Source organism: Lissotriton vulgaris, chromosome 10 (genome assembly GCF_964263255.1).
Source record: "Lissotriton vulgaris chromosome 10, aLisVul1.2, whole genome shotgun sequence".
NCBI classification, from domain to species: Eukaryota; Metazoa; Chordata; class Amphibia; order Caudata; family Salamandridae; genus Lissotriton; species Lissotriton vulgaris.
Genome location: NC_141698.1, coordinates 371,907,547 through 371,920,132, shown reverse-complemented (window position 1 = coordinate 371,920,132; position 12,586 = coordinate 371,907,547). Strand labels below are relative to the sequence as shown.

At 43.8% G+C, this 12,586-nt stretch overlaps 1 protein-coding gene across 1 annotated transcript in view; it reads left to right on the top strand.

Annotated features, from left to right (window-relative positions):
* DNAAF8 (dynein axonemal assembly factor 8) overlaps positions 1–12,586 on the top strand; it is a 1,006,155-nt gene that overhangs the window by 802,334 nt on the left and 191,235 nt on the right. The gene's annotated exons all lie outside the window — the stretch shown is intronic.

Genomic DNA, 12,586 nt, shown 5'->3' with positions numbered 1-12,586 from the left:
AAAGGGGGGTCCCAAAACGCGTTTTCCCCATGTTAATTTCCATAGGGCGGTCGATTTCACTTTTAGCCCGAATGGCTGAATGGATTTCCACCAAACTTGGCAAAATTGTAGGGACTGGTAGCCCGATGTGCCTTTGCTATGTCTCAAGATATGTGCTGCAGTGGATTTTGAGTAATTTAGGTTCCAAAAAATATATATATCTATAGGCGCTCTCCGGTGCGCGCACCGGAGTGCGCTCCCGGCGCGACACGCGACTTGCGCGCAGAAAGCTGATTGGCTCTCAGTTGTCTGTAAACATTCTAAACAGTCCGGAGCGGCCGCCATCTTGTGTCTCGGTAGGATCGAGACACGAGAGGTGGCCAAAACAAAGGGGGAAATGACCATAAGGGGGCAGGGTAGACCCCCCCTTGACCCCCTAGGTTTGATGTGGGGGCTATAAAAGGGCCCCGCGGGGCATTTAAAATATATATTTTTTTTTTCGTTTTGCGCGGGGGAAGCGCCCGGTACGCGCACCAGGTAGCGCACTGGGGAGCGTAAAATGAGGGAAAAAGATGACAGTTTATAAAAAAAAAAGCCTTTATTTAGAAATTGGAGGTAGTTCTAAAAAGAACATTTTTTTTCTTCTTTTTGTTGTTTTATATTTTTTTTGTGTTTTTTGAACTTTTTGAACTTTTTTTGGCTTTTTAAAACAATTTTATAATTTTTTTGGATTTTTGTCAAGGGAAAAACAAAAAACAGGGATTCCAAAACGGCTCAACAGGAGCAAAAAAATGTGAAAATTTAGGGACTGTCAGGGCAGCGGTGTTGCTGTTTCTTTTGGGCAATGAGTTCAACACTCTGCTCCCCATAGGAGAGCAGTTCGTCACACTCCGTGCACAGAAATTTGATGCCTGCAAACTCTGGCTGTATGTTAGGGACCATTCTTCTACGGGATGGTCCCGAAGGTGTTGCTCCACCAGTGGAGGTGCTGCCGCCATCTGTGGGTAATTTCCGTGCCAGGTCTCTGACACTCTCCCTCGCAAAGTTGTTTGGGTGTCTTCTTTTGACATGCCTGATTAAATTGGCATTTCCAAAACTATATTTTTTCAGAGGATTGCCTCTGGATAAAGTACTACCACATATTTTGCAGGTTACTTTTGGAGCGTTGACTTTTTTTTCTCCTTCAGGGATGTTATAAAATTTCCAGATGAAATGGATTTTTTTCTTCTGCCTAGGAGGGTCCTCATCTACAAATGCCTCTGAATCACTGCTGGATGACTCTCTTGCAGCCATTGCTGTAGATCAGGAAAGTAGGAGATGAAGATAGTACACAGAACAGCTCTTGCTCTCTCCAAGTACAAAGCAATAGTGAAGGAAATGGGTGGGGATTTCATTCTTTGTAAAAAAAATTGTTAGCAACCAATGAAAAGTGTTATTTTAGGGTCACATGACCCGACGCGCTTACGCAGCGCGCTCCGGAGCACTTCAGGGTGCGTTTACGCGGCGCGATCGTAGGCGCTTCCGGGGCGCAAACGTGGCGCGATCTTGGGCGCTTCCGGGTGCGTTTACGCGGCGCGATCGTAGGCGCTTCCGAGGGCACTTACGTTGCGCGCCAAAGTGACGTCATCAAACTTTTACAGAAATACATAATCATTTTCCTTATTAAAAAAAACGGATTTTATTTGTATGGAACAAAATGTTTTGCATTATTATTAACTTTTCATTCATATTTTTTTTCACGAACGACAGTGGCGCTCTGGGTGCGCTTTCAGGGGGGCTCACCGGAAAGCTTACCGGAGAGCTTAGCTGAAAGCTTCCCGGAGCGCGCACCCAGAGCGCAAAAGAAAAAAAATATATTAAAAAAATGAATACTTAAAAAAAAACAGCAAATTGTAAAAAAAAAAAAAAAGGTTAGAAACTCGATATAGAAAGGAATTAGCATTTAAAAAACCTATGAAATTCACTGAAAAAACCATAGGTTTCACACCAGTTATAGTTAGGAATTAGCATTTAAAAAACCTATCAAATTCACTGAAAAAACCATAGGTTTAACACCAGTTATAGTTAGCTGGAAATTTTACTGACATAAAACCATTGAAATTCCCACGTTATAGTTAGTTGGACTCACTATAACTTGCACGTGTAATGCACTGCTGATGACATCACATATTATATCACTCATGACATGGTCAGTGACATCACTCATGACATCACTGATGACAGAGAGACTGACCTACTTTCACTCGCTAATATATGTATTCACTAAGATACACTTAATAAGGCAGATATCCAATTATTTTTTTTTTTTTAAAACATCCATTAAGACAATAATTTAAACAAATATTCTTCCATCGACCTTAACATACATATATAAAACATATTTATTTATCTGAAAGACACACATTCACTGGATGGTGTCATCAGTGCATTACACGTGCAAGTTATAGTGAGTCCAACTAACTATAACGTGGGAATTTCAATGGTTTTATGTCAGTAAAATTTCCAGCTAACTATAACTGGTGTTAAACCTATGGTTTTTTCAGTGAATTTGATAGGTTTTTTAAATGCTAATTCCTAACTATAACTGGTGTGAAACCTATGGTTTTTTCAGTGAATATATATATATATATACATACATATGCAGCCTGAGTGAAAACATGTTACTAGGCTCAAAACTGCCACCATTGCATTGTAAATCTTTTACATTAGAAAAACCCCAGGCTCCCATCATGCACCATAGGTGACAGTTAGGCCAGTTCTTTTTTCTGGCTCCCTCTGTGAAGATCCTGGAGCATTGCGCTCGCCAGTTAGTGATTTTGTATCACTTTTTTTCTGGTTTAAAGTGACCTTTTTTTAGTTTCACTCTATGTCTTTAGTACTTAGCTTACTAATCCTACTATTTTTTCTGACTTTTGGCTATTTTTTCCTGTTAAAATTCCTTTTTAAAATTCCTTATTTAATAAGTGCCCGGCCTGTGGAAAAATATGGCTAAGTCGGACCCTCACTCGGTCTGTACTGCTTGTCTACCTTCATCTGACAAGCCAGACCATTGTTACCACTGCAGCAAGTTTTCAAAAAGAACCCTTAGGGAAAGGGAGAAGATTAAGCTGCACTCCATGCAGGAGAGAGGAAAAGAAACAGCAAGTGCGCGAGAAGAACATCCCTCAAGGAAGCCCTCCTCTCAACCAAGGTTGAAGTGCAAAGAGAAAGGTGAGAAAAGGAGACATCAGTCTCATATGCCGTCGAGGGACAGATCGACATCCAAAATACCTTTGTGCTCCGAGTCGGCGTAGAAATCAACGTTGAGCCGTACTTCGCCGTTGAAACATCTGACTTCAGGTGAGAGACCCATAAGACGAAATTGACACCAACGCGTATGCGGTTCCAAAACTGGCTCGCCTATGACGTCATGAGGCCGCTGCTTGACGTCGACCCATCAACGTCGAAGCCCGCTGCCGAGAGGGACCGTGGCGACGTCGAGATCACCACCTACGTTGAGAGGTCCAATTGCATCCACGTCAAGCCGAACACCGAGGGCTTCGATGCCGGTGAGACACAGGCATTCGCCGTCGAGATGCATGACGTCAACGCATCTGTCGCCAAGGAGGTCGACGTCGAGATCTCGAAAAACACCCTCTGTATCTAGACCAAGAAGATCGCGATCTAGGTCGTCATCGAGGAGGTCGACGTCGAGGAGATCACTCTCCAATCACGGGTCTCCTCCTGCAAAGAGACCTAGGGCGATGTCAAGAGACCGCTCTACGCGGGACGCCCAGGTGGTAACATCAAGGAGTGCCTCTTCCTCCCCAGAACTTCAGATAGTGCAAGTCACTCCTGAACCCTCACCAGTACCAACTCCAGCCCCTCCAACTAATTTCTCCCCGAGATGGCTAGGGGACATAAGAGAGTGGAAGATCCGCAGGATTACAAGGCTGCCACATAGGTGGGGGCGGCCCCATCTCGGATCACCAAAAAGTATAAAGCTCCTGAGATGGACCGCTTTTTTCTGAGGGCTGACCCTCCACCGGACTCAGTTATTGTTTCCGTGGCACGGAAGAATCAGATGGGGCAGCATTGTCTCCGGTACCCCCAGATAGAGACAGTAAGGCCATGGATTCTGTCCGCAAGAGAAAGTGCACTACCTCAGCCTCTTACATGAAGATAGCCAGCACCTCTGCCTTACTGGGTCGGTATGACTGCTCTTTGTGGGACTCTCTTTCACGCTTCCCTGAGAAGCTACCAAAAGAAGACAAGCACGATTGCGTAGAAATCCTGCATGAAGGTGATTTGGTGGCCAATCAAGTCATCAGTGCAGCGGCTGATGCCTCTGACGTAGCTGCCCATGGTTATGCACATGGGATTTGTGCCCGTCGCTCTGCCTGGGTGAGATTGACAGGTTTGAAGCCAGAGGCGCAACATCGTATTCATCTGTTTGCAAGTTAATTACAAACAGATGGTTTCAAAGCTCGCTCCCACAAGGGAATCGCCAAACGTGCATGCGTTGCCATTGAAAGCAATGCAATCCGTGCACGTTTTTGGCCAAAAAAGTGAATCGATTCCTAAAGGTCTCCTCCTAGGCAGCGCATGTGCGCTGCATCGGCGAGACCTAAAAAGGAAGGAAGAAAGAAAAATAAAATGAACAAAATACGTGCTGAGCGCACTCTACAGAAAACAATTGTTTGCATTCAAAGGAAAAACACGAGAAGATGTGATAAAAATGTTCAGGTAAACACGTGAAGTTTGTTTAAAAGTTTCATAATGGAGCCAGTAAGGTAGTGGCTTGAGCTCGAGGCTGAGCACCCTGCATCGGTTGAACAAACTGTTCATCGGTTCATCCTTGCATTAGATAATCAGGTGCCACCTACCTATTTAGAGGACAAGACTCATTCTTCTATGGCCGGAGCCACTAGAATTACCCATTTTTGCGGCCTTGGCGTTTGCCGTATAATCCATAATCTTCTGCATATTCTGCATATTTTAACTAAAGAAAGTTGTCTGTAGCTCAGACGGATCAAAAGTTTTTAAAGGTGCAGTGAGACATTGTGATGCACAGTGGAGGCCCTTTGCAAAGTTTGACTGGTTACCCTTCTGTTGCTTATTGCTGGATGTTGGTAATAAACTAGTACTATGAGGTGACACCGAGCCCCCCTGCAGCAGCATCTCAGCCCTTTGATACCGTCTTGGGAAATAAGCCACACTATACAAATCCTGATTGATTGATTAAATCTTTTCTCAGACGGGGTTAACCTTTGTAAAAAAGACAAAATTGTGAACCAATACCATCACAAAATGTGTCCAAATACTCCGCTAATTTGGCTTTTCTTGCCACATAATTTAGTCAACCCTGCCGCATAATTCCAGTTGCCCTGTCTATAGCACTCTTAGTTTGGATGTCAACTGTTTTAACATGTTTTTTTCCGAAGGACAAGACATGAGAACCTAATTCCACAGTTACCTCCATTCCTTAAGTGATAGCTGACCATGCACTAAAAATTAAGTCTGCGACTTCCACGATCAGTCGAGTGTTCAGTCTGACATTTAAAGTTCTGAGAGTTTATCAATATTTTATTTAATAATTAGATTTCTCTTCCTAAAAACATGTCAAGAGAGGTTTGTGATGTGTTCCATCCTTTCTAGCAGCACACCACAACAACACATTCCACTTAGTTGTCTTTGCCAGTGTTATTGTTTTTATTAACTTAGTAATAATGCACTTCATAATAATGCACTTCATTCCCTTCCCAGTCTCAGCTATTTCAGGGATTCTAATCAATAGAGGTTACTTCCGAGTCACCTACTTTCACACTGTACATGTTTTACATGTTTACAAGGAGTTCTCATAAAGCGTCTCCTGGGTGCACGTACTGTGTTATTCAGCATTCTCAGGTTGTCGTTGTAGCTCTACCAAGGTTTCTCCTTATACTCACTCTTCAGTAGGCTCGTAATATCATAATTTCTTCTTCTAGCCCTTTTTGATTTTTCCTTACTCCTTCTGGTCTCGTCACCATTTTTATCTTTGGGCTTAGTATGCTCTCCTCAGTTCATATTTGCTTGGTTATTCTCTTTTTTTGAACCCACTCTTCCGTATTTTGCTTGTTTCTTTTTTATTCTGCTCGGTAGAGTTCTGATGAGTCTGATGGATCTGAATCACTCTCCTCTGTCTCTCACTTTCTTTTCGTACATCTCTATAATTCTATGTGTTCTCCCCTTTTTCCAATTGTATCTAGATATCTGCATTCCACTTCTACTTCATTTTCCTAGTTTTAGGATTATGCAGTGTTAATGAAGATTCTATGAGCTTTCTTGCTAGTCCATTGGTCAGCTTTGCTCTAGGGTAAGTTTCCTCATTCCCTTCTATGTTGTATTTTGGTACTTGTTATAAATATCTGAAGTGATCCTGATATCTGGAGCGCTCACAGACATTTTACCAATAACTTTCATCATCTTAGAAAGTCACCATGGTGTGGTCAGTTCTCCAGCGTCACAGAAAAACAGTCCCATTCATACGGTCACCAGACTATCCGCTCTATACCAGTCTGACGATCTCACTCTCCGGATAGTCAAGATAAGGCTATCCCAGGGTACATAACCAATTAACCAGATTGTACTTTAATTGTCTTCATTGTCTGAGAAGTGCATTCTGTTCCATGTGTAGAAATAGAGCGCATAGTGCATAGCCATTAGGTTGTTCTAGAACAAAAGAATCCATTGGTCTATGTTTTCTCAATAGCAGTGCCCACTTGATTCCAGATCTTGGCCAATTCTCAAACCTGAAGGTCATTGTGTTTTTGCTGTTTTTAGGTCTCGCCTGAGCCAGCGCGCATGTGCTCCTCTGCGAGGCATTTAGTAAGGGCTTTTAAACTCCAAACACACGCTCTTGCGTGTGCTTTTTTTAACACTTGCTATTGGGCTTTGTATGCGTCTTTCTAAGAAAGATACAGCTCAGGACAGGGGAACTCTACTCACTAGGAATCAGGGTATTGGGTTTATACAAGAAAACAATGGTTCTGGTATGTTCAAGATGAAACTGTGTAGAGTGACCCTTTTGCCCTTTGATGTTAATAGGGTCTTTACAGAACTTACTGCCATTGTGCATACCTATTATCATATTTGTGTGTCTATTAGCCACCAGAACCATTGATTTCTAAGAAAGACAGCACGCAATTGACCCAAGGGGGGTGCATGTCCCGCCTTCTCTGTTCTGTGGCCTAGGGTGCTCGGGAGCGAGCATGAGCGCCATCTGTTTCCAATTATCGCGCTCGTTAATCGGAAACAGATGACAGTCTTCTCCTGCAAAGGCGGGCACAAGCGCGCTAGCGTGCTAGCGCACCCACCACTTCCGGGCTTGTTTTAATTAGCGTGCGCTGCACTGTTTTTCTTGCTGCTTTTCTAAGTGCTGTACACGATTATTATCTGTGCTAAATCTTCCTTGAATACTGCTTTGTTTTAGCTGTGCTGACGTTTTAGGTAAAGATTTGACTTGGGAATGCTAGCCCTAGCCTTAAGTGACGAAGAAGTGTTGGGAAGTTGCTGTTTGTATTTTACATATTTAATTATTTAAACCCGCTTTCCATACACGGACACAGGTTTGCGCACAACTCGCGTGCTTGTTTTTCTAGCTGCTTTTCTAAGTGCTGTACCTGAATATTATATGCGCTAAATCTTCCTTGAATACTGCTTTGTTTTAGCTGTGCTGATGTTTTAGGTAAAGAATTGACTTGGGAATGCTAGCCCTAGCCTTAAGTGACGAAGAAGTGCTGGGAAGTTGCTGTTTTGTATTTTTAAATATTTAATTAATGTAACCCACCTTCCATACACGGGCACAGGTTAGAGTAATTCTTCATTTTGTCCAATTAAGTGTCAACGTGTGAGGGTCTCCTTGTGGACTCCCTGTAGGCAGTGTTCTGCTGTGGCATGGTGGGACTTGACTCGACACAGCTGCGCTGCCGAGCTGTAAGCCTTACCAGACACTGCCTGCCACCCAGGAGCCTCCTCCCCCGGATCCCTGCCTCTATCAAGTATCCAACTTCAGTGCCACAGGTGGCACAGGTTGGACCCCTGGAGTCCCACACGAGGAGCCGGGCCCCTTGAGCCACGGGATAGTACAGTGGGTCTCCTGCGAGTGCAAGAAGGCCAGAGCGGGACACAAGCCCGCCTGGCAGCTTCCGCCATCTCAAGCGCACACAGCTAACAGCAAGGAGCAGCTTCAGCAGTGTTTCTCCCTGTTCACAGCGTTTACATGGGCAGCGCAGCGGCAATGGGGCACCTACCTATGCCTAGGACACGCTTTTAAGGCTGGCTTAATAGCACAGTTGTCCTCATGACGTATTGTTCTCAAGTCTTTAAATGTTCGTCGGGTGGGCTTTGGCTCAACACAAGGAGTGCTACCTTCTCACATCATGCTATTGGCTGTTTGGTGTATCATTTCACCTTCTATGGAGGTTTGCATTATAATGCGTGTGGGGCTATTTCACAGCCGAAAATACGCTCACTCGTCACACATTCATATCTTTATATACATTTTATACAGGAAGCAATTTTACTTTGATTATTCTTACTGTGTCATATGCTTTTTTTAGAATAAAAAGAATCGGCATGACATGAGTAAAAATTATTACCACCATCACACATGAACGAGTACCAACAGTACCACCGGTGCCAAATCCGCCACCATACCAGCATTTGTGAATGCCATTATTTGCATGCTAGTGTGCATGAAAGCCAGATGATTTGGCTTTGCCAGTGCTTTTTTTATTAGCGAGACAAGCCGGCATTATGCCTAACCCATAAACGAGGGCAGATTGCCTGCTTGTCTACCCTCAATATGTACGGACAGGAAAATGTTCCTCTCAAGCTATTATTGAGGTTGCCCAGCAGACTGCATGCTGGCTGCGGAGGTATATTTATCTCCGAAACATGTATTTGAGTCTTGCCAGAGGAGATCAAACCTTAATCCTTCCGAGGGGAATAAAATGAGCCATTTGCGTTGATTTAGACACACCTTCTGTGCAAGTGCCAGGAGACACTTCTATGCGTGATGTGTGCTTTTGCATAGGAGCTCATAGAAGCTGTTGTATATGTAGGGGACAAACCACGAGGCGCACAGACGGGAATTACGAGAGATTTGCTAGGGGGGAATAGAGTGCATATTTAAACTGGTTTACTCTTAAAACTCCTACGAATATTGACATTAAGTGGATATAGTTGGTGTAGTCTAGTTCATTTTTGCATCACTGAACAACATTAATATATGTCATTTTCACCTTACTTTCTGTATACCTCTTACCCCACTGCTACAGGTTTGACCTTTTACCTCACACCACTGTGAAACAAGCATTGGCATAGCCAATAGGTCCATTACTTGCATGTGTTTTCTTGCTCTCTCCCTTGTTTGCTGCTTCTCCCCTCAAAATCCCATCCTACTTGTGTGCTCAGTGTTGCTGCCTTCTGCCCCCAGCTCATCTATTGCTTCCCCCAACAAGGGTTTCTTTGTTTTTCATTTTTTTCCTCCATCATCTGCTTCAAGTTTCTGCCAATATGTCTCTTTTTTGGGACCTTATAAGTATTTAGTTATGCAGCGCAATATCCTTGGTGCAACAACATCAACTGTTGCATGGCTAAACACTTATAAGGTCCCAAAGGCTAGACCTATTGGCTATGCCAATGCTTGTTTTTACTTGCTATACATAGAAGTATACCTTCACAGTTGCCATGTAAATCGCCTTTTTAACCATATGTGCTAAATGAACTAATCTCTTTCATTGACGAGATCTAGACTGTGTCATGTTTCTTGGGTGTTGACGTGATCAGTTTCTGTTATGATCTTGCTGTCTTGAATTTGCTGCCTGACAATTCTTCCTCGGACATTTCCAGTCCACTGTCTGCTGCTGCAGCTGACAGAAACTATTAGCAGGCTCTGCAGCCTGATACATGTATGTGTGGCAAAGGCGCGAGGTTTGCAAGCTCTGAACTTAACATGACCTCTGCCATTGATTTCCTCCCGAGAGACCTCTGGTTGACCTGCACGCCGGTCTTCTGTCGGGTCCTGCTGCCTCGGTGATTCTGCAGCTGCATTGCTTATTTGTGCTTGTCACATCCAGTCAGGTCACGTGATGGATTTGACATTGGCGGCCTAGTACTCAGTGCTTGAAATCAATAGACGGTTTCAAAGGATTTTCATACCTGACTGTTCTTTTTTTTCTTTATTAAGAGTACAACATCTTCTTCTACTAGGGATGCATTTTTGAAGGCCTGCAGGCGACAACACCGAAATAGGCTGTCTGTACTGCTTTAAAGGAAAAAAAATCTATGCATTCTTATCACACATTATAACCCCTTGATGGCTGAGTTCGGATTTCTTCCAGCACTTCTGAGCCCTTTTTTGACTTTTCAAATTATTAACATGTAGATCTTCCTGATATTTTCCACAAAAGCAGTGGTTCCTAATCTTCTCACTACTGTGGAACCCCACTTAATCATTACTGGAACCTGCGGACCTCCACTGAATCATTATTGAAATACAGGAACCCCCACTGAGTCAATACTAGAAGCTGGGGTACCGAGCCCTAAGCATTTTTGATCATTTAAACCGCAAAACAATACACAAAAATACAGAAACAAACATTCATCACACGAATACACAAATTAGGAATTATGTTAATTAATTCATAAACAATAAAAATAAATCAATGTTTTCATTTTAATGGGACGGAAGAAGCTTTTCTAAAAATCAGTTGAGGCCAGTCATCTTACATGCAATATGCTGTTTGATGCACTTTCACTGCTCCCACAAATCAATCTGAGGATACTAACTTAATTTTCAGCCTCCAATTTCAAACTCCTTCACATTTACAAAACCTTTTAAAATGTTCGGTTTAGCCTTTGCTTTTTTATTTATATACAGTTTAATCTTTTAATATTATTTAATTTTCTAAGCAGTCTCTGACTACTCTGAGTAAGCTTTGCGGATCCCCAGGTGTCCCTGGACCACAGGTTCAGAACCACTGAACTAAAGAATACCCAGGCTAAACATGATTCAATTTTTACCACAAGATGAGGATAGTAACATGTCCAAGAATAGACAGCATGTACAGCACCCAGCGTCAGGACCCTTGCTACTCCACCTTACTCTCCACTCCTCTGTGCACTCAACCCTGCCTGCCGTTTGCCTCACTGCTGCCATACCACAACACACAAAAAGATAGTGCACATGTGCCTCCTGTAAATTTGCATGCACTCTCTCATCACTCACACAAACGTCACATGCTCATGCTCATGCTCAGTCAGACCAGCCACCACCCACACAACACGCCATGCATGCTCCTGAACACCCTTTCACTCACTAAACACACCACAGAGATATGGGACCTATTGCATGACCAAGTTCCGGACCTGCTCTTCCTCACAGAAACATGCCTAAACCCAACTTCTGCACCGGACATTTCTACAGCCATCCACACAGGCTACAAGATCGCGAGGCAAGACTGGCAGCAGAAGCCAAGAGGTGGAATCACCACCATATTCAAAGATGCCATCAGCTGCACCACCTACACGGGCACCCCAACCAGCTACACGGAATACCTCACATTCAAGATACGCATCACAGCCAACTTCTCCCTGGGCAGAACCCTTGTATACTGACTACCAGGACCCCACACCAGTTTCACCAGCCAAATCACAAACTTTGTCACACTCCTCATCATCAACGCCAGCACTTTCATCCTTCTCGGAGACCTTAACTTTCACTTAGAAGACTGCATGAACCAACCTGTACGGCCCTTCTAGAAAACCTCTGTAACCTCGGCCTCACCCAGCACATTACCAAACCCATCCACACTGTGAGACACCTGTTGGACCCAATTCTTTCCTCAATCAGCAAGATCACAGTCAACAAGCCTGCAAATATGACCGAGACATACCTCATCCTCATCAGTTTCACCCATCCAGCACCACCATAGACCTACTACCAGCATGGCCGCCCTCTACATCTGGAACAGCATCAGAGAAGAGGAGTTGGGGTCCGACCTTTCCGGGCACTGATCCAAGTTCACCAGCACCTTACTGAAAGCCATCAAGAATGTCAACAGCTATATCATTGCATGCGTTGACACCCTGGCTCCCCCCAAGCCCAATCCAATGACAAGACCCAGAAAAAGGGCCAGCTGATACACAGAGGAACTGCAGCTGTCAAAAACCCACTGGAAGCAATAGAAGAGCAAAATGACAAGTCAAAATACCACAGATATAAAGACATTTTCAAATCTGCCCTAAGATGCTACCACCAGCAGATATGGAACACCATTGCAAAGCTCTTTCTGATTGCATTGATGCTGGCCCTAACAGCAGCAAGGAAATCTTAACCATCATAAAAGATTTTACTGTGCCTCATGACATCTACAGCAGCATCGCCCATGCACAAGACCCTTGCATCAAACTCTCGGAATTCTTCTGTTCTGAAATCACCTCCAAATAGGGCAACTTCAACCCTCAACCACACCCCATCACCTTTGTACCTCAACTTCCCATGGCAGCTGAAGAATGAACCCTGACCTCGTGGCTCGCTGTTACCACTGTCAAAACCAATCTTACCATGAAGACCATCAACTTG